The sequence below is a fragment of the Pseudophryne corroboree genome, chromosome 4 (genome assembly GCF_028390025.1).
Source record: "Pseudophryne corroboree isolate aPseCor3 chromosome 4, aPseCor3.hap2, whole genome shotgun sequence".
Taxonomy (NCBI): Eukaryota; Metazoa; Chordata; class Amphibia; order Anura; family Myobatrachidae; genus Pseudophryne; species Pseudophryne corroboree.
Genome location: NC_086447.1, coordinates 277,876,866 through 277,895,843, shown reverse-complemented (window position 1 = coordinate 277,895,843; position 18,978 = coordinate 277,876,866). Strand labels below are relative to the sequence as shown.

The following is an 18,978-nucleotide window of genomic DNA, read 5'->3' as shown; positions in this document are numbered from 1 at the left end:
CGATAGCTGTGGACGCTCTAGTGACACCGTGGGTGTACCAGTCAGTTTATGTGTTCCCTCCTCTGCCTCTCATACCAAGGGTACTGAGAATAATAAGAAAACGAGGAGTAAGAACAATACTCGTGGTTCCGGATTGGCCAAGACGAGCGTGGTACCCGGAACTTCAAGAGATGATCTCAGAGGACCCATGGCCTCTGCCGCTCAGACAGGACCTGCTGCAGCAGGGGCCCTGTCTGTTCCAAGACTTACCGCGGCTGCGTTTGACGGCATGGCGGTTGAACACCGGATCCTGAAGGAAAAGGGCATTCCGGAGGAAGTCATTCCTACGCTGATTAAAGCCAGGAAAGATGTAACTGTAAAGCATTATCACCGCATATGGCGGAAATATGTTGCTTGGTGTGAGGCCAAAAAGGCCCCAACAGAGGAATTTCAACTAGGTCGATTTCTGCATTTCCTACAAGCAGGAGTGACTATGGGCCTGAAATTAGGCTCCATTAAGGTACAGATCTCGGCTCTGTCGATTTTCTTCCAGAAAGAACTAGCTTCACTACCTGAAGTTCTGACGTTTGTGAAAGGAGTGCTGCATATTCAGCCCCCGTTTGTGCCTCCAGTGGCACCTTGGGATCTCAACGTGGTGTTGAGTTTCTTAAAATCACATTGGTTTGAGCCACTTAAAACCGTGGATCTAAAATCACGTGGAAAGTGGTCATGTTACTGGCCTTGGCTTCAGCCAGGCGTGTGTCAGAATTGGCAGCTTTGTCATGTAAAAGCCCTTATCTGATTTTCCATATGAATAGGGCGGAATTGAGGACTCGTCCCCAGTTTCTCCCTAAGGTGGTATTAGCTTTTCACTTGAACCAACCTATTGTGGTGCCTGCGGCTACTAGGGACTTGGAGGATTCCAAGTTACTGGACGTTGTCAGGGCCTTGAAAATTTATGTTTCCAGGACGGCTAGAGTCAGGAAAACTGACTCGCTATTTATCCTGTATTCACCCAACAAGCTGGGTGCTCCTGCTTCTAAGCAGACTATTGCTCGCTGGATTTGTAGCACAATTCAGCTGGCGCATTCTGCGGCTGGACTGCCGCATCCTAAATCAGTAAAAGCCCATTCCACAAGGAAGGTGGGCTCATCTTGGGCGGCTGCCCGAGGGGTCTCGGCTTTACAACTTTGCCGAGCTGCTACTTGGTCAGGGGCAAACACGTTTGCAAAATTCTACAAATTTGATACCCTGGCTGAGGAGGACCTTGAGTTCTCTCATTCGCTGAGTGAGTTCCCAGCATCCACTAGGACGTCAGAGAAAATAAGATTTTACTCACCGGTAAATCTATTTCTCGTAGTCCGTAGTGGATGCTGGGCGCCCGTCCCAAGTGCGGATTGTCTGCAATACTTGTACATAGTTATTGTTAACTAAAGGGTTATTGTTGAGCCATCTGTTGAGAGGCTCAGTTGTTTTCATACTGTTAAACTGGGTATAGTATCACGAGTTATACGGTGTGATTGGTGTGGCTGGTAAGAGTCTTACCCGGGATTCAAAATCCTTCCTTATTATGTCAGCTCGTCCGGGCACAGTGTCCTAACTGAGGCTTGGAGGAGGGTCATAGTGGGAGGGGCCAGTGCACACCTGGTGACCTAAAAGCTTTCTTTAGTTGTGCCCAGTCTCCTGCGGAGCCGCTATTCCCCATGGTCCTTTCGGAGTTCCCAGCATCCACTACGGACTACGAGAAATAGATTTACCGGTGAGTAAAATCTTATTATCATACGGTTGTCTTGATAAAAGGGTTATCCCCTGAAACGTTGACAGCAAACTGTGTTTGTGGTATATTTAAGAAAGTCTCCTAGAGTGCCAGCTCACCACCTTGCTATAGACTGTTTTCAGAGAGCAGGGCACCGGAGCATGTATTACTGTTAAACAGTTTGGAGTGCCGGACATCCCAGCTATATATATATATATATATATATATATATATATATATTTCTCTAACGTCCTAGTGGATGCTGGGGACTCCGTCAGGACCATGGGGAATAGCGGCTCCGCAGGAGACGGCACAAAAAGTAAGCTTTTAGGATCACATGGTGTGTACTGGCTCCTCCCCCTATGACCCTCCTCCAAGCCTCAGTTAGGTTTTTGTGCCCGTCCGAGCAGGGTGCAATCTAGGTGGCTCTCATAAAGAGCTGCTTAGAAAAAGTTTTTTAGGTTTCTTATTTTCAGTGAGTCCTGCTGGCAACAGGCTCACTGCTACGAGGGACTTAGGGGAGAGAAGTGAACTCACCTGCGTGCAGGATGGATTTGCTTCTTAGGCTACTGGACACCATTAGCTCCAGAGGGATCGAACACAGGCCCAGCCATGGAGTCCGGTCCCGGAGCCGTGCCGCCGACCCCCCTTGCAGATGCCGAAGTTGAAGAGGTCCAGAGGTCCGGAAACAGGCGGCAGAAGACTTTCAGTCTTCATAAGGTAGCGCACAGCACTGCAGCTGTGCGCCATTGTTGTCGGCACACTTCACACCAGCGGTCACTGAGGGTGCAGGGCGCTGGGGGGGGGCGCCCTGGGCAGCAATGTATAATACCTTTTTCTATGGCTAAAATACATATATATGTGTGGCCCTATTGGAAAATACGTTTCTTTCTTCACCGTCGACACTAGATTCATCTGTGTCGGTACCTGTGTCGACTGACTGAGGTAAGGGACGTTTTACAGCCCCTGACGGTGCCTGAGACGCCTGGACAGGTACTAACTGGTTTTCCGGCCGTCTCATGTCGTCAACTGACTTTTGCAGCGTGCTAACATTATCACGTAATTCCATAATTAAAGCCATCCATTCCGCCTTGAGGCTATTACGTGTTGTCACCCCCTATGGAGTCGACACCGGAATGGATGGCTTTAATTATGGAATTACGTGATAATGTTAGCACGCTGCAAAAGTCAGTTGACGACATGAGACGGCCGGAAAACCAGTTAGTACCTGTCCAGGCGTCTCAGGCACCGTCAGGGGCTGTAAAACGTCCCTTACCTCAGTCAGTCGACACAAGTACCGACACAGATGAATCTAGTGTCGACGGTGAAGAAAGAAACGTATTTTCCAATAGGGCCACACGTTATATGATCACGGCAATGAAGGAGGCTTTGCATATCTCTGATACTGCAGGTACCTCAAAGGGGGGTATTATGTGGGGTGTGAAAAAACTACCTGTAGCTTTTCCAGAATCAGAGGAATTGAATGTCGTGTGTGATGAAGCGTGGGTTAAACCCGATAGAAAACTGCTAATTTCAAAGAAGTTATTGGCATTATACCCTTTCCCACCAGAGGTTAGGGCGCGCTGGGAAACACCCCCTAGGGTGGATAAGGCGCTCACACGCTTATCAAAACAAGTGGCGTTACCGTCTCCTGATACGGCCGCCCTCAAGGATCCAGCTGATAGGAGGCTGGAAACTACCCTGAAGAGTATATACACACATACTGGTGTTATACTGCGACCAGCAATAGCCTCAGCCTGGATGTGCAGTGCTGGGGTGGTGTGGTCGGATTCCCTGACTGAAAATATTGATACCCTGGATAGGGACAGTATTTTATTGACTATAGAGCAATTAAAGGATGCTTTTCTTTATATGCGAGATGCTCAGAGGGATATTTGCACTCTGGCATCGAGAGTAAGTGCGATGTCCATATCTGCCAGAAGAAGTTTATGGACGCGACAGTGGTCAGGTGATGCGGATTCCAAACGGCATATGGAAGTATTGCCGTATAAAGGAGAGGAATTATTTGGGGTCGGTCTATCGGATCTGGTGGCCACGGCAACAGCCGGAAAATCCACTTTTTTACCTCAGGTCACCTCCCAACAGAAAAAGACACCGTCTTTTCAGCCGCAGTCCTTTCGTTCCTATAAGAACAAGCGGGCAAAAGGACAGTCATATTTGCCCAGAGGCAAAGGAAGGGGTAAGAGGGTGCGGCAAGCAACTACTTCCCACGAACAGAAGCCCTCCCCGGCTTCTACAAAGCCCTCAGCATGACGCTGGGGCTGTGCAAGCGGACTCAGGGGCGGTGGGGGGTCGACTAAAGATTTTCAGCACACAGTGGGCGCGCTCACAGGTGGACCCTTGGATCCTGCAGGTAGTATCTCAGGGTTACAAGTTGGAATTCGAAAAGTCTCCCCCTCGCCGGTTCCTAAAGTCTGCTTTACCAACGTCTCCCTCAGAAAGGGCGACGGTATTGGAAGCCATTCACAAGCTGTATTCTCAGCAGGTGATAGTCAAGGTACCCCTCCTACAACAGGGAAAGGGGTATTATTCCACACTATTTGGGGTACCGAAGCCGGACGGTTCGGTAAGACCTATTCTAAATCTGAAATCCTTGAACCTGTACATACAGAAATTCAAGTTCAAGATGGAGTCACTCAGAGCAGTGATAGCGAATCTGGAAGAAGGGGACTTCATGGTGTCCCTGGACATAAAAGATGCTTATCTGCATGTCCCAATTTACCCTTCACACCAAGGGTATCTCAGGTTCGTGATACAAAACTGTCATTATCAGTTTCAAACGCTGCCGTTTGGTTTGTCCACGGCACCTCGGGTCTTTACCAAGGTAATGGCCGAAATGATGGTTCTTCTACGAAGAAAAGGCGTATTAATTATCCCTTACTTGGACGATCTCCTGATAAGGGCAAGGTCCAGAGAACAGCTGGAAGTCGGAGTAGCACTAACCCAAGTAGTGCTTCAACAACACGGGTGGATTCTGAATCTTCCAAAATCTCAATTGACCCCGACGACACGTCTGCTGTTCCTGGGAATGATTCTGGACACTGTTCAGAAAAAGGTGTTTCTCCCGGAGGAGAAAGCAAGAGAGTTATCCGAACTTGTCAGGAACCTCCTAAAACCAGGAAATGTGTCAGTACATCAATGCACAAGAGTCCTGGGAAAGATGGTGGCTTCTTACGAAGCAATTCCATTCGGCAGATTCCACGCACGAATATTTCAGTGGGATCTGCTGGACAAATGGTCCGGATCGCATCTGCACATGCATCAGCGGATAACACTGTCACCAAGAACAAGGGTGTCTCTTCTGTGGTGGTTGCAGAGTGCCCATCTGTTAGAGGGCCGCAGATTCGGCATACAGGACTGGGTCCTGGTGACTACGGATGCCAGCCTACGAGGCTGGGGAGCAGTCACACAGGGAAGAAACTTCCAGGGCGTGTGGTCGAACCTGGAGACGTCTCTTCACATAAATATACTGGAGCTAAGAGCGATTTACAATGCTCTAAGCCTGGCAAAACCGCTGCTTCAGGGTCAGCCGGTGTTGATCCAGTCGGACAACATCACGGCAGTCGCCCACGTAAACAGACAGGGCGGCACGAGAAGCAGAAGAGCAATGACAGAAGCTGCAAGGATTCTTCGCTGGGCGGAAAATCATGTCATAGCACTGTCAGCAGTGTTCATTCCGGGAGTGGACAACTGGGAAGCAGACTTCCTCAGCAGACACGACCTCCACCCGGGAGAGTGGGGACTTCATCCAGAAGTCTTCCACATGATTGTGAACCGTTGGGAAAAACCAAAGGTAGACATGATGGCGTCCCGCCTCAACAAGAAACTGGACAGATATTGCGCCAGGTCAAGAGACCCTCAGGCAATAGCTGTGGACGCTCTGGTAACACCGTGGGTGTACCAGTCCGTGTATGTGTTTCCTCCTCTGCCTCTCATACCAAAGGTACTGAGAATTATACGGCTACGGGGAGTAAGAACAATACTCGTGGCTCCGGATTGGCCGAGAAGGACTTGGTACCCGGAACTTCAAGAGATGCTCACGGAAGAGCCGTGGCCTCTACCGTTAAGAAGGGATCTGCTTCAGCAGGGACCTTGTATGTTCCAAGACTTACCGCGACTGCGTTTGACGGCATGGCGGTTGAACGCCGGATTCTAAAAGAAAAGGGCATTCCAGAGGAAGTTATTCCTACCTTGATTAAAGCCAGGAAGGAAGTGACCGCACAACATTATCACCGCATTTGGAGAAAATATGTTGCGTGGTGTGAGGCCAAGAAGGCCCCAACGGAGGAATTTCAAGTGGGTCGATTCCTACATTTCCTGCAGGCAGGATTGTCTATGGGCCTCAAATTGGGGTCTATTAAGGTTCAAATTTCGGCCTTATCGATTTTCTTCCAGAAAGAATTGGCTTCAGTGCCTGAAGTACAAACCTTTGTCAAAGGTGTACTACATATACAGCCCCCGATTGTGCCTCCAGTGGCACCGTGGGATCTCAACGTAGTTTTGGATTTTCTCAAATCCCATTGGTTTGAGCCGCTCAAATCGGTAGATTTGAAGTATCTTACATGGAAAGTAACCATGCTACTGGCCCTGGCTTCAGCCAGGAGAGTATCAGAGTTGGCGGCTTTATCGTACAAAAGCCCATATCTGATTTTCCATTCGGACAGGGCAGAACTGCGGACGCGTCCTCAGTTTCTGCCTAAGGTGGTTTCGGCTTTTCACTTGAACCAGCCTATTGTGGTGCCTGCGGCTACTAGCGACTTGGAGGACTCCAAGTTGCTGGACGTTGTCAGAGCATTGAAAATATATATTTCAAGGACGACTGGAGTCAGAAAATCTGACTCGCTGTTTATCCTGTATGCACCCAACAAGATGGGTGCTCCTGCGTCTAAGCAGACGATTGCTCGTTGGATCTGTAGCACAATCCAACTTGCACATTCTGTGGCAGGCCTGCCACAGCCTAAATCTGTAAATGCCCACTCCACAAGGAAGGTGGGCTCATCTTGGGCGGCTGCCCGAGGGGTCTCGGCATTACAACTTTGCCGAGCAGCTACGTGGTCAGGGGAGAACACGTTTGTAAAATTTTACAAATTTGATACTCTGGCTAAGGAGGACCTGGAGTTCTCTCATTCGGTGCTGCAGAGTCATCCGCACTCTCCCACCCGTTTGGGAGCTTTGGTATAATCCCCATGGTCCTGACGGAGTCCCCAGCATCCACTAGGACGTTAGAGAAAATAAGAATTTACTTACCGATAATTCTATTTCTCATAGTCCGTAGTGGATGCTGGGCGCCCATCCCAAGTGCGGATTGTCTGCAATACTTGTACATAGTTATTGTTACAAAAATCGGGTTATTATTGTTGTGAGCCATCTTTTCAGAGGCTTCTTCGTTGTTATCATACTGTTAACTGGGTTCAAATCACAAGTTGTACGGTGTGATTGGTGTGGCTGGTATGAGTCTTACCCGGGATTCAAGATCCTTCCTTATTGTGTACGCTCGTCCGGGCACAGTACCTAACTGAGGCTTGGAGGAGGGTCATAGGGGGAGGAGCCAGTACACACCATGTGATCCTAAAAGCTTACTTTTTGTGCCCTGTCTCCTGCGGAGCCGCTATTCCCCATGGTCCTGACGGAGTCCCCAGCATCCACTACGGACTATGAGAAATAGAATTATCGGTAAGTAAATTCTTATTTTATATATATATATATATATATATATATATATATACATATACACACAGTGGTCGAAGTGGAAATTTTTAAGTGGGGGTATGGAGAAGTGAAGGTTGCAATTATGCGCTCACCTCCGGAAAAGGGGGGGTGGCCACTCAAACAGGGGTGTGTCCTTCAGTGTAGTAGGACCCCTTATACTATCTAGTACCGGCGCCCCTTTCACCTGATACCACACAGTATGAGCCGAAATTCACATTACAGCATACGGTATGAGCCAAAATTCACATTACAGCACACCATATGAGCTGAAATTCACATTACAGCACATGGTATGAGCCGAAATTCACATTACAGCACACGGTATGAGCCGAAATTCACATTACAGCACACGGTATGAGCCGAAATTCACATTACAGCACACGGTATGAGCCGAAATTCACATTACAGCACACGGTATGAGCCGAAATTCACATTACAGCACACGGTATGAGCCGAAATTCACATTACAGCACACGGTATGAGCCGAAATTCACATTACAGCACACCGTATGACCCGAAATTCACATTTTATCACACGGGATGAGCCGATATTCACATTATAGCACACGGTATGAGCCGAAATTCACATTACAGCACACGGTATGAGCCGAAATCCACATTACAGCACACTGTATGAGCCGAAATTCAGATTATAGCAAACTGTATGAGCTGAAATTCAGATTATAGCAAACTGTATGAGCCGAAATTCACATTACAGTACACCGTATGACCCGAAATTCATATTTTACCACACGGTATGAGACGATATTCACATTGTAGCACACTGAATGAGCCGATATTCACATTGTAGCACACTGAATGAGCCGAAATTCACATTACAGCACACAGTATGAGCCGAAATTCACATTACAGCACACGGTATGAGCCGAAATTCACATTATAGCACACGGTATGACCCAAAATTCAGGGACAGGGAGAGAGTGAGAGCAGGGACATAAGGAAGCAGGGGAACATTACCTGGTATGTGCAGCGGAGGTGCGGAAGGGACTGTGGTTGTCGGTGGCAGATGAGCCCATGGTCTGCAGGGGATGCGGCGGTACTAAGCTGTCCTTCGTTGCTGCAACGTTGATGTCCCTCTGACCGCCGCCAGTTGTCTGCGGTGGTCAGCTTTCAGTGGCGGTGCAGCGTGCGGCAGTGAGCGCTGGTCAGCAGTGGGCGGCGGGCAGCTGTGATACAAATAAATATTTTTTTTACATTTATTTTATTTATTTTTCCCTGACCCTGCAGTACAAGTGATCTGGGGGTGAGCTGCAGTCTAAGTGATCTTGCCCAGATCACTTGGACTGCAGCCCACCCCCAGATCACTTGGACTGCAGCTCACCCCCAGAGCACTTGGACTGCAGCTCACCCCCAGATCATCTGGGGGTGAGCTGCAGTCCAAGTGATCTGGGGGTGAGCTGGCCAGACACTTCCCACCCCACCGCACAACTGCCCCCCCGCCCCCTCGCCTGGGTGGTCAGGTACCAGCGCTGTCCGGAGCCTCCGCGCTGTCCCCAGCTGTGGTGCTCCCGTTATCTCTGGAGCTGCCGCTGCTGTAGGCAGCTCCAACAACCGGTGCCGCCGCCGCTGCCCACACGCCGCGCTCCTGTGTATGCGGCTCTACTGTAGCGCCGGGTCCCGACACTGCCGCTGCCCCCTTCCCCCCCTCCCGCCGCGGTCCTGTAGTGGCGGCTCCAGAAAGCTCCTCTCCTCTAGACGCTACTGGCGGCTCCACTGTAGCGCCGGGTCCCGCCGCAGCTGCAGCTCAATGCCTATGGGTGATTGGACCAGCGGATCCAGTACTGGATCCGCTGTCCAATCACATCTGCCTCGCTGACAGGGGCGGGTTTCCCCTGTCAACGAGGCACTGGCATAAGTGCCGCTTCCCCCGTAGTTTTTTAATGGGCTTTCACAGCCCAGTGCTTGGCCCCGCCCCCCTTTCTCTCAACCTTTCCAGTTGTTAACGGGAGGCACTGCTAATGGTGCCTCCCGAGGTGATTAAAAATGTTAAAAAGCATAGTATAATATAAAGAGATTACTTATGACACAGAATATGTGTCATAAGTATCTTCTTTATATTATTTTAATCATTAATGGCTCATTAATGGCAGGCGAGGCACTGCCTCCCCTGACTGCACGTCCCTGATGGGGACTGACCCACCATAAGGCCCTTAGGAGAGACAGAGAGAGAGTATGCCAGCACACACCCAGCGCCATTGTATACTAAGACAAAAAACCCAGTCTGTCAGCGCTTTTTATTACAAGTGTAAAACACCACATATTTTGCGCCAATAAACGTGCCCCCCCCTCGTTTTAACCCTCTGTATTAACAAACAGCAGGGGAGAGTCCGGGGCCGCTTCTCTGTATGCTGAGGAGAAAAAATGGCGCTGGTTAGTGCTGGAGAAAACAAGCTCCGCCCCCCGCCGACGGTGGGCTTCGTTCCCGCTCTAAATCTTTATACTGGCGGGGGATTCTGAAATATATATCTTTTTTAGTGTATATAAGTACTTTGCCAGTGTTATGTGAGGTATATTAATGCTGCCCAGGGCGCCCCCCCCCCCCCCCTGCGCCCTGCACCCTTACTGTGGTGCCTGTGTGTGTGAGCTGGGAGCAATGGCGCGCAGCGTTACCACTGCGCGTTACCTCATGAAGATCTGAAGTCTTCTGCCGCCTTTGAAGTCTTCTTTCTTCTTATACTCACCCGGCTTCTATCTTCCGGCTCTATGAGGAGGACGGCGGCGCGGCTCTGGGACGAACTACAGGGTGAGACCTGTGTTCCGACTCCCTCTGGAGCTAATGGTGTCTAGTAGCCTAAGAAGCAGAGCCTATCATTTAAGTAGGTCTGCTTCTCTCCCCTCAGTCCCACGAAGCAGGGAGCCTGTTGCCAGCAGTGCTCACTGAAAATAATAAACCTAACAAAAGCTTTTTCAGAGAAACTCAGGAGAGCTCCCCTGCAGTGCATCCAGTCTTCACTGGGCACAGGAAATAACTGAGGTCTGGAGGAGGGGCATAGAGGGAGGAGCCAGTGCACACCCATTCTAAAGCTTTACAGTGCCCATGTCTCCTGCGGAGCCGTCGATACCCCATGGTCTTACGGAGTCCCCAGCATCCTCTAGGACGTAAGAGAAAGCACCGTACAATCTGTTGCATGCCTGGCAGCAGGCAGGGGGGGATCGTAGTACGACTTGCACGTAGTGCGAGTAGTACTAATTAGTGATGTGCACCGGAAATTTTTCGGGTTTTGTGTTTTGGTTTTAGATTCGGTTCCGCGGCCGTGTTTTCGATTCGGACGCGTTTTGGCAAAACCTCCCTGAAAATTTTTTGTCGGATTCGGGTGTGTTTTGGATTCGGGTGTTTTTTTACAAAAAACCCTCAAAACAGCTTAAATCATAGAATTTGGGGGTCATTTTGATCCCATAGTATTATTAACCTCAGTAACCATAATTTCCACTCATTTTCAGTCTATTCTGAACACCTCACACCTCACAATATTATTTTTAGTCCTAAAATTTGCACCGAGGTCGCTGGATGGCTAAGCTAAGCGACACAAGTGGCAGACACAAACACCTGGCCCATCTAGGAGTGGCACTGCAGTGTCAGACTGGATGGCACTTCAAAAAAATAGTCCCCAAACAGCACATGATGCAAAGAAAAAAAGAGGCGCAATGAGGTAGCTCTGTGACTAAGCTAAGCGACCCAAGTGGCCGACACAAACACCTGGCCCATCTAGGAGTGGCACTGCAGTGTCAGACAGGATGGCACTTCAAAAAAATAGTCCCCAAACAGCACATAATGCAAAGAAAAAAAGAGGCGCAATGAGGTAGCTGTGTGACTAAGCTAAGCGACCCAAGTGGCCGACACAAACACCTGGCCCATCTAGGAGTGGCACTCTAGTGTCAGACAGGATGGCACTTCAAAAAAATAGTCCCCAAACAGCACATGATGCAAAGAAAAAAAGAGGCGCAATGAGGTAGCTGTGTGACTAAGCTAAGCGACCCAAGTGGCCGACACAAACACCTGGCCCATCTAGGAGTGGCACTGCAGTGTCAGACAGGATGGCACTTCAAAAAAATAGTCCCCAAACAGCACATAATGCAAAGAAAAAAAGAGGCGCAATGAGGTAGCTGTGTGACTAAGCTTAGCGACCCAAGTGGCCGACACAAACACCTGGCCCATCTAGGAGTGGCACTCTAGTGTCAGACAGGATGGCACTTCAAAAAAATAGTCCCCAAACAGCACATGATGCAAAGAAAAAAAGAGGCGCAATGAGGTAGCTGTGTGACTAAGCTAAGCGACCCAAGTGGCCGACACAAACACCTGGCCCATCTAGGAGTGGCACTGCAGTGTCAGGCAGGATGGCACTTCAAAAAAATAGTCCCCAAACAGCACATGATGCAAAGAAAAAAAGAGGCGCACCAAGGTCGCTGGGTGACTAAGCTAAGCGACACAAGTGGCCGACACAAACACCTGGCCCATCTAGGAGTGGCACTGCAGTTTTCTAGCGAGAGGATGAGTGCTTCCATCCTCATGTGAAGCTGAACCACTAGCCATGAACATAGGCCAGGGCCTCAGCCGTTCCTTGCCACTCCGTGTCGTAAATGGCATATTGGCAAGTTTACGCTTCTCCTCAGACGCTTTTAATTTTGATTTTTGGGTCATTTTACTGAACTTTTGTTTTTTGGATTTTACATGCTCTTTACTATGACATTGGGCATCGGCCTTGGCAGACGACGTTGATGGCATTTCATCGTCTCGGCTATGACTAGTGGCAGCAGCTTCAGCACGAGGTGGAAGTGAATCTTGATCTTTCCCTATTTTACCCTCCACATTTTTGTTCTCCATTTTTTAATGTGTGGAATTATATGCCAGTATCAATAGCAATGGCCTACTACTGTATATACTGCGCACAACTGAAATGCACCACAGGTATGGATGGATAGTATACTTGACGACACAGAGGTAGGTAGAGCAGTGGCCTTCCGTACCGTACTGCTATATATACTGGTGGTCACTGTCAGCAAACTGCAAAACTAAAATGCACCACAGGTATAGAATCTAGATGGATAGTATACTTGACGACACAGAGGTAGGTAGAGCAGTGGCCTTCCGTACCGTACTGCTATATATACTGGTGGTCACTGTCAGCAAAACTCTGCACTGTACTCCTCCTATATAATACTGCTGGTCCCCAGTCCCCACAATAAAGCAGTGTGAGCACAGATATATGCAGCACACTGAGCACAGATATGGAGTGTTTCTCTGACGTCCTAAGTGGATGCTGGGGACTCCGTCAGGACCATGGGGATTAGCGGCTCCGCAGGAGACAGGGCACAAAAGTAAAAGCTTTAGGATCAGGTGGTGTGCACTGGCTCCTCCCCCCATGACCCTCCTCCAAGCCTCAGTTAGATTTTTGTGCCCGGCCGAGAAGGGTGCAATCTAGGTGGCTCTCCTAAAGAGCTGCTTAGAGTAAAAGTTTTGTTAGGTTTTTTTATTTTCAGTGAGTCCTGCTGGCAACAGGCTCACTGCATCGAGGGACTTAGGGGAGAGAAGTGAACTCACCTGCGTGCAGGATGGATTGGCTTCTTAGGCTACTGGACACCATTAGCTCCAGAGGGAGTCGGAACACAGGTCTCACCCTGGGGTTCGTCCCGGAGCCGCGCCGCCGACCCCCTTGCAGATGCCGAAAAGTGAAGAGGTCCAGAAACCGGCGGCAGAAGACTTTTCAGTCTTCATAAGGTAGCGCACAGCACTGCAGCTGTGCGCCATTGTTGTCAGCACACTTCATAGCAGCGGTCACTGAGGGTGCAGGGCGCTGGGGGGGGGCGCCCTGGGCAGCAATGATAGTACCTTATTCTGGCTAAAAATACATCACATATAGCCCCTGGGGGCTATATGGATGTATTTAACCCCTGCCAGGTCTCAGAAAAACGGGAGAAGAAGCCCGCCGAAAAGGGGGCGTGGCCTATTCTCCTCAGCACACAGCGCCATTTTCCCTCACAGAAATGCTGGTGGGAAGGCTCCCAGGCTCTCCCCTGCACTGCACTACAGAAACAGGGTTAAAACAGAGAGGGGGGGCACTTATTTGGCGATATGACTATATATATTAAAATGCTATAAGGGAAAAACACTTATATAAAGGTTGTCCCTGTATAATTATAGCGTTTTTGGTGTGTGCTGGCAAACTCTCCCTCTGTCTCCCCAAAGGGCTAGTGGGGTCCTGTCCTCTATCAGAGCATTCCCTGTGTGTGTGCTGTGTGTCGGTACGTGTGTGTCGACATGTATGAGGACGATGTTGGTGAGGAGGCGGAGCAATTGCCTGTAATGGTGATGTCACTCTCTAGGGAGTCGACACCGGAATGGATGGCTTATTCAAGGAATTACGTGAGACGGCCGGCAAACAAAATAGTACCTGTCCAGGCGTCTCAAACACCGTCAGGGGCTTTAAAACGCCCATTTACCTCAGTCGGTCGACACAGACACAGACACGGACACTGATTTCAGTGTCGACGGTGAAGAAACAAACGTATTTTCCTTTAGGGCCACACGTTACTTGTTAAGGGCAATGAAGGAGGTGTTACATATTTCTGATACTACAAGTACCACAAAAAAGGGTATTATGTGGGGTGTGAAAAAACTACCTGTAGTTTTTCCTGAATCAGATAAATTAAATGAAGTGTGTGATGATGCGTGGGTTTCCCCCGATAGAAAATTATTGGCGGTATACCCTTTCCCGCCAGAAGTTAGGGCGCGTTGGGAAACACCCCTTAGGGTGGATAAGGCGCTCACACGCTTATCAAAACAAGTGGCGGTACCGTCTCCAGATAGGGCCGTCCTCAAGGAGCCAACTGATAGGAGGCTGGAAAATATCCTAAGAAGTATATACACACATACTGGTGTTATACTGCGACCAGCGATCGCCTCAGCCTGGATGTGCAGAGCTGGGGTGGCTTGGTCGGATTCCCTGACTAAAAATATTGATACCCTTGACAGGGACAGTATTTTATTGACTATAGAGCATTTAAAGGATGCATTTCTATATATACGAGATGCACAGAGGGATATTTGCACTCTGGCATCAAGAGTAAGTGCGATGTCCATATCTGCCAGAAGATGTTTATGGACACGACAGTGGTCAGGTGATGCAGATTCCAAACGGCACAAAGAAGTATTGCCGTATAAAGGGGAGGAGTTATTTGGGGTCGGTCCATCGGACCTGGTGGCCACGGCAACTGCTGGAAAATCCACCGTTTTTACCCTAAGTCACATCTCTGCAGAAAAAGACACCGTCTTTTCAGCCTCAGTCCTTTCGTCCCCATAAGAGTCATATCTGCCCAGGGATAGAGGAAAGGGAAGAAGACTGCAGCAGGCAGCCCATTCCCAGGAACAGAAGCCTCCACCGCTTCTGCCAAGTTTCTCAGCATGACGCTGGGGCCGTACAGGACCCCTGGATCCTACAAGTAGGATCCCAGGGGTACAGATTGGAAAGTCGAGACGTTTCCCCCTCGCAGGTTCCTGAAGTCTGCTTTACCAACGTCTCCCTCCGACAGGGAGGCAGTATTGGAAACAATTCACAAGCTGTATTCCCAGCAGGTGATAATCAAAGTACCCCTCCTACAACAAGGAAAGGGGTATTATTCCACACTATGTTGTGGTACTGAAGCCAGAAGGCTCGGTGAGACCTATTCTAAATCTGAAATATTTGAACACTTACAAAGGTTCAAATCAAGATGGAGTCACTCAGAGCAGTGATAGCGAACCAGGAAGAAGGGGACTATAGGGTGTCCCGGGACATCAGGGATACTTACCTCCATGTCCCAATTTGCCCTTCTCACCAAGGGTACCTCAGGTTCGTGGTACAGAACTGTCACTATCAGTTTCAGACGCTGCCGTTTGGATTGTCCACGGCACCCCGGGTCTTTACCAAGGTAATGGCCGAAATGATGATTCTTCTTCAAAGAAAATGGACGACCTCCTGATAAGAGCAAGGTCCAGAGAACAGTTGGAGGTCGGAGTAGCACTATCTCAAGTAGTTCTACGACAGCACGGGTGGATTCTAAATATTCCAAAACCGCAGTTGTTTCCGACGACACATCGGCTGTTCCTAGGGATGATTCTGGACACAGTCCAGAAAAGGGTGTTTCTCCCGGAGAAGAAAGCCAGGGAGTTATCCGAGCTAGTCAGGAACCTCCTAAAACCAGGAAAAGTGTCAGTGCATCATTGCACAAGGGTCCTGGGAAAAATGGTGGCTTCTTACGAAGCGATTCCATTCGGCAGTTTTCACGCAAGAACTTTTCAGTGGGATCTGCTGGAAAAATGGTCCGGATCGCATCTTCAGATGCATCAGCGGATAACCCTGTCTCCAAGGACAAGGGTGTTTCTTCTGCGGTGGCTGCAAAGTACTCATCTACTAATGGGCCGCAGATTCGGCATTCAGGAAGGGTCCTGGTGACCAGGGATGCCAGCCTGAGAGGCTGGGGAGCAGTCACACAGGGAAAAAATTTCCAGGGAGTGTGATCAAGTCTGGAGAATTCTCTCCACATAAATATACTGGAGCTAAGGGCAAGTTACAATGCTCTAAGCTTAGCAAGACCTCTGCTTCAAGGTCAGCCGGTATTGATCCAGTGGGACAACATCACGGCAGTCGCCCACGTAAACAGACAGGGCGGCACAAGAAGCAGAAGGGCAATAGCAGAAACTGCAAGGATTCTTCGCTGGGCGGAAAATCAGGTGATAGCACTGTCAGCAGTGTTCATTCCGACGCCCGGGAGAGTGGGGATTTCATCGGGAAGTCTTCCACATGATTGTGAACCATTGGGAAAGACCAAAGGGGGACATGATGGCGTCCCGCCTGAACAAAAAACTGGACAGGTATTGCGCCAGGTCAAGAGACCCTCAGGCAATAGCTGTGGACGCTCTGGTAACACCGTGGGTGTACCAGTCAGTGTATGTGTTCCCTCCTCTGCTTCTCACACCCAAGGTACTGAGAATTATAAGACGTAGAGGAGTAAGAACTATACTCGTGGCTCCGGATTGGCCAAGAAGGACTTGGTACCTGGAACTTCAAGAGATGCTCACAGAGGACTCATGGCCTCTGCCGCTAAGAAGGGACTTGCTTCAGCAAGTACCATGTCTGTTCCAAGACTTACCGCGGCTGCGTTTGACGGCATGGCGGTTGAACGCCGGATCCTAAGGGAAAAAGGCATTCCGGAAGAGGTCATTCCTACCCTGGTCAAAGCCAGGAAGGAGGTGACCGCACAACATTATCACCACATGTGGCGAAAATATGTTGCGTGGTGTGAGGCCAGGAAGGCCCCACGAAGAAATTTCAACTCGGTCGATTCCTGCATTTCCTGCAAACAGGAGTGTCTATGGGCCTCAAATTGGGGTCCATTAAGGTTCAAATTTCGGCCCTGTCGATTTTCTTCCAGAAAGAATTGGCTTCAGTTCCTGAAGTCCAGAAGTTTGTCAAGGGAGTACTGCATATACAACCCCCTTTTGTGCCTCCAGTGGCACTGTGGGATCTCAACGTAGTTCTGGGATTCCTCAAATCACATTGGTTTAAACCGCTCAAATCTGTGGATTTGAAATATCTCACATGGAAAGTGACCATGCTGTTGGCCCTGGCCTCGGCCAGGCGAGTGTCAGAATTGGCGGCTTTGTCTCACAAAAGCCCATATCTGATTGTCCATTCGGACAGGGCAGAGCTGGGGACTCGTCCCCAGTTTCTCCCTAAGGTGGTGTCAGTGTTTCACATGAACCAGCTTATTGTGGTACCTGCGGCTACTAGGGACTTGGAGGACTCCAAGTTGCTAGATGTTGTCAGGGCCCTGAAAATATAGGTTTCCAGGACGGCTGGAGTCAGGAAAACTGACTTGCTGTTATCCTGTATGCACCCAATAAACTGGGTGCTCTTGCTTCTAAGCAGACGATTGCTAGTTGGATGTGTAGTACAATTCAGCTTGCACATGCTGTGGCAGGCCTGCCACAGCCAAAATATGTAAATGCCCATTCCACAAGGAAGGTGGGCTCATCTTGGGCGGCTGCCCGAGGGGTCTCGGCTTTACAACTTTGCCGAGCAGCTACTTGGTCAGGGGCACACCCTGACTGAGGAGGACCTGGAGTTCTCTCATTCGGTGCTGCAGAGTCATCCGCACTCTCCCGCCCGTTTGGGAGCTTTGGTATAATCCCCATGGTCCTGACGGAGTCCCCAGCATCCACTTAGGACGTCAGAGAAAATAAGAATTTACTTACCGATAATTCTATTTCTCGTAGTCCGTAGTGGATGCTGGGCGCCCATCCCAAGTGCGGATTGTCTGCAATACTTGTACATAGTTATTGTTACAAAAATCGGGTTATTATTGTTGTGAGCCATCTTTTCAGAGGCTCCGCTGTTATCATGCTGTTAACAGGTTGTACAGTGTGATTGGTGTGGCTGGTATGAGTCTTACCCGGGATTCAAAATCCTTCCTTATTGTGTACGCTCGTCCGGGCACAGTATCCTAACTGAGGCTTGGAGGAGGGTCATGGGGGGAGGAGCCAGTGCACACCACCTGATCCTAAAGCTTTTACTTTTGTGCCCTGTCTCCTGCGGAGCCGCTAATCCCCATGGTCCTGACGGAGTCCCCAGCATCCACTACGGACTACGAGAAATAGAATTATCGGTAAGTAAATTCTTATTTTTTCAGGCAGAGAACGTATAATACTGGTGGTCACTGGTCAGCAAAACTCTGCACTGTACTCCTCCTATATAATATACTGGTGGTCCCCAGTCCCCACAATAAAGCAGTGTGAGCACAGATATATGCAGCACACTGAGCACAGATATGGAGTGTTTTTCAGGCAGACAACGTATACTGGTGGTCACTGTCAGCAAAACTCTGCACTGTACTCCTCCTATATAATACAGCTGCTCCCCAGTCCCCACAATTAAGCAGTGTGAGCACAGATATATGCAGCACACTGAGCACAGATATGGAGTGTTTTTCAGGCAGACAACGTATACTGGTGGTCACTGTCAGCAAAACTCTGCACTGTACTCCTCCTATATAATACAGCTGCTCCCCAGTCCCCACAATTAAGCAATAAGCACAAATATTTGCATCAACATTAATAAACGGAGAGGACGCCAGCCACGTCCTCTCCCTAACATTTCCAATGCACGAGTGAAAATGGCGGCGACGCGCGGCTCCTTATATAGAATCCGAATCTCGCGAGAATCCGACAGCGGGATGATGACGTTTGGGCTCGCTCGGATTAACCGAGCCATACGGGAGAATCCGAGTATGCCTTGGACCCGTGTAATATGGGTGAAGTTCGGGGGGGTTCGGTTTCCGAGGAACCGAACCCGCTCATCACTAGTACTAATGTGTAGCCAGCATTAGTGTATAGTACAACTACACAGAAACTAGTTTCTAATTATACTAGATGTCCTCTATTTATAACATATGATTTGGAGTGGAGTAATACACACAGTTTCTAAGAAAATTTCACTGCAAACTGCAGCTTCATCAGG

General features: G+C 49.3%; 2 protein-coding genes across 7 annotated transcripts in view; one reads left to right on the top strand and one right to left on the bottom strand.

Moving 5' to 3' along the window:
• The window catches only part of IFT80 (intraflagellar transport 80), a 519,318-nt gene that overhangs the window by 113,449 nt on the left and 386,891 nt on the right, over window positions 1-18,978 (top strand). The window lies entirely within an intron of this gene.
• The window catches only part of LOC134911339 (uncharacterized), a 39,772-nt gene that overhangs the window by 20,617 nt on the left and 177 nt on the right, over window positions 1-18,978 (bottom strand). The gene's annotated exons all lie outside the window — the stretch shown is intronic.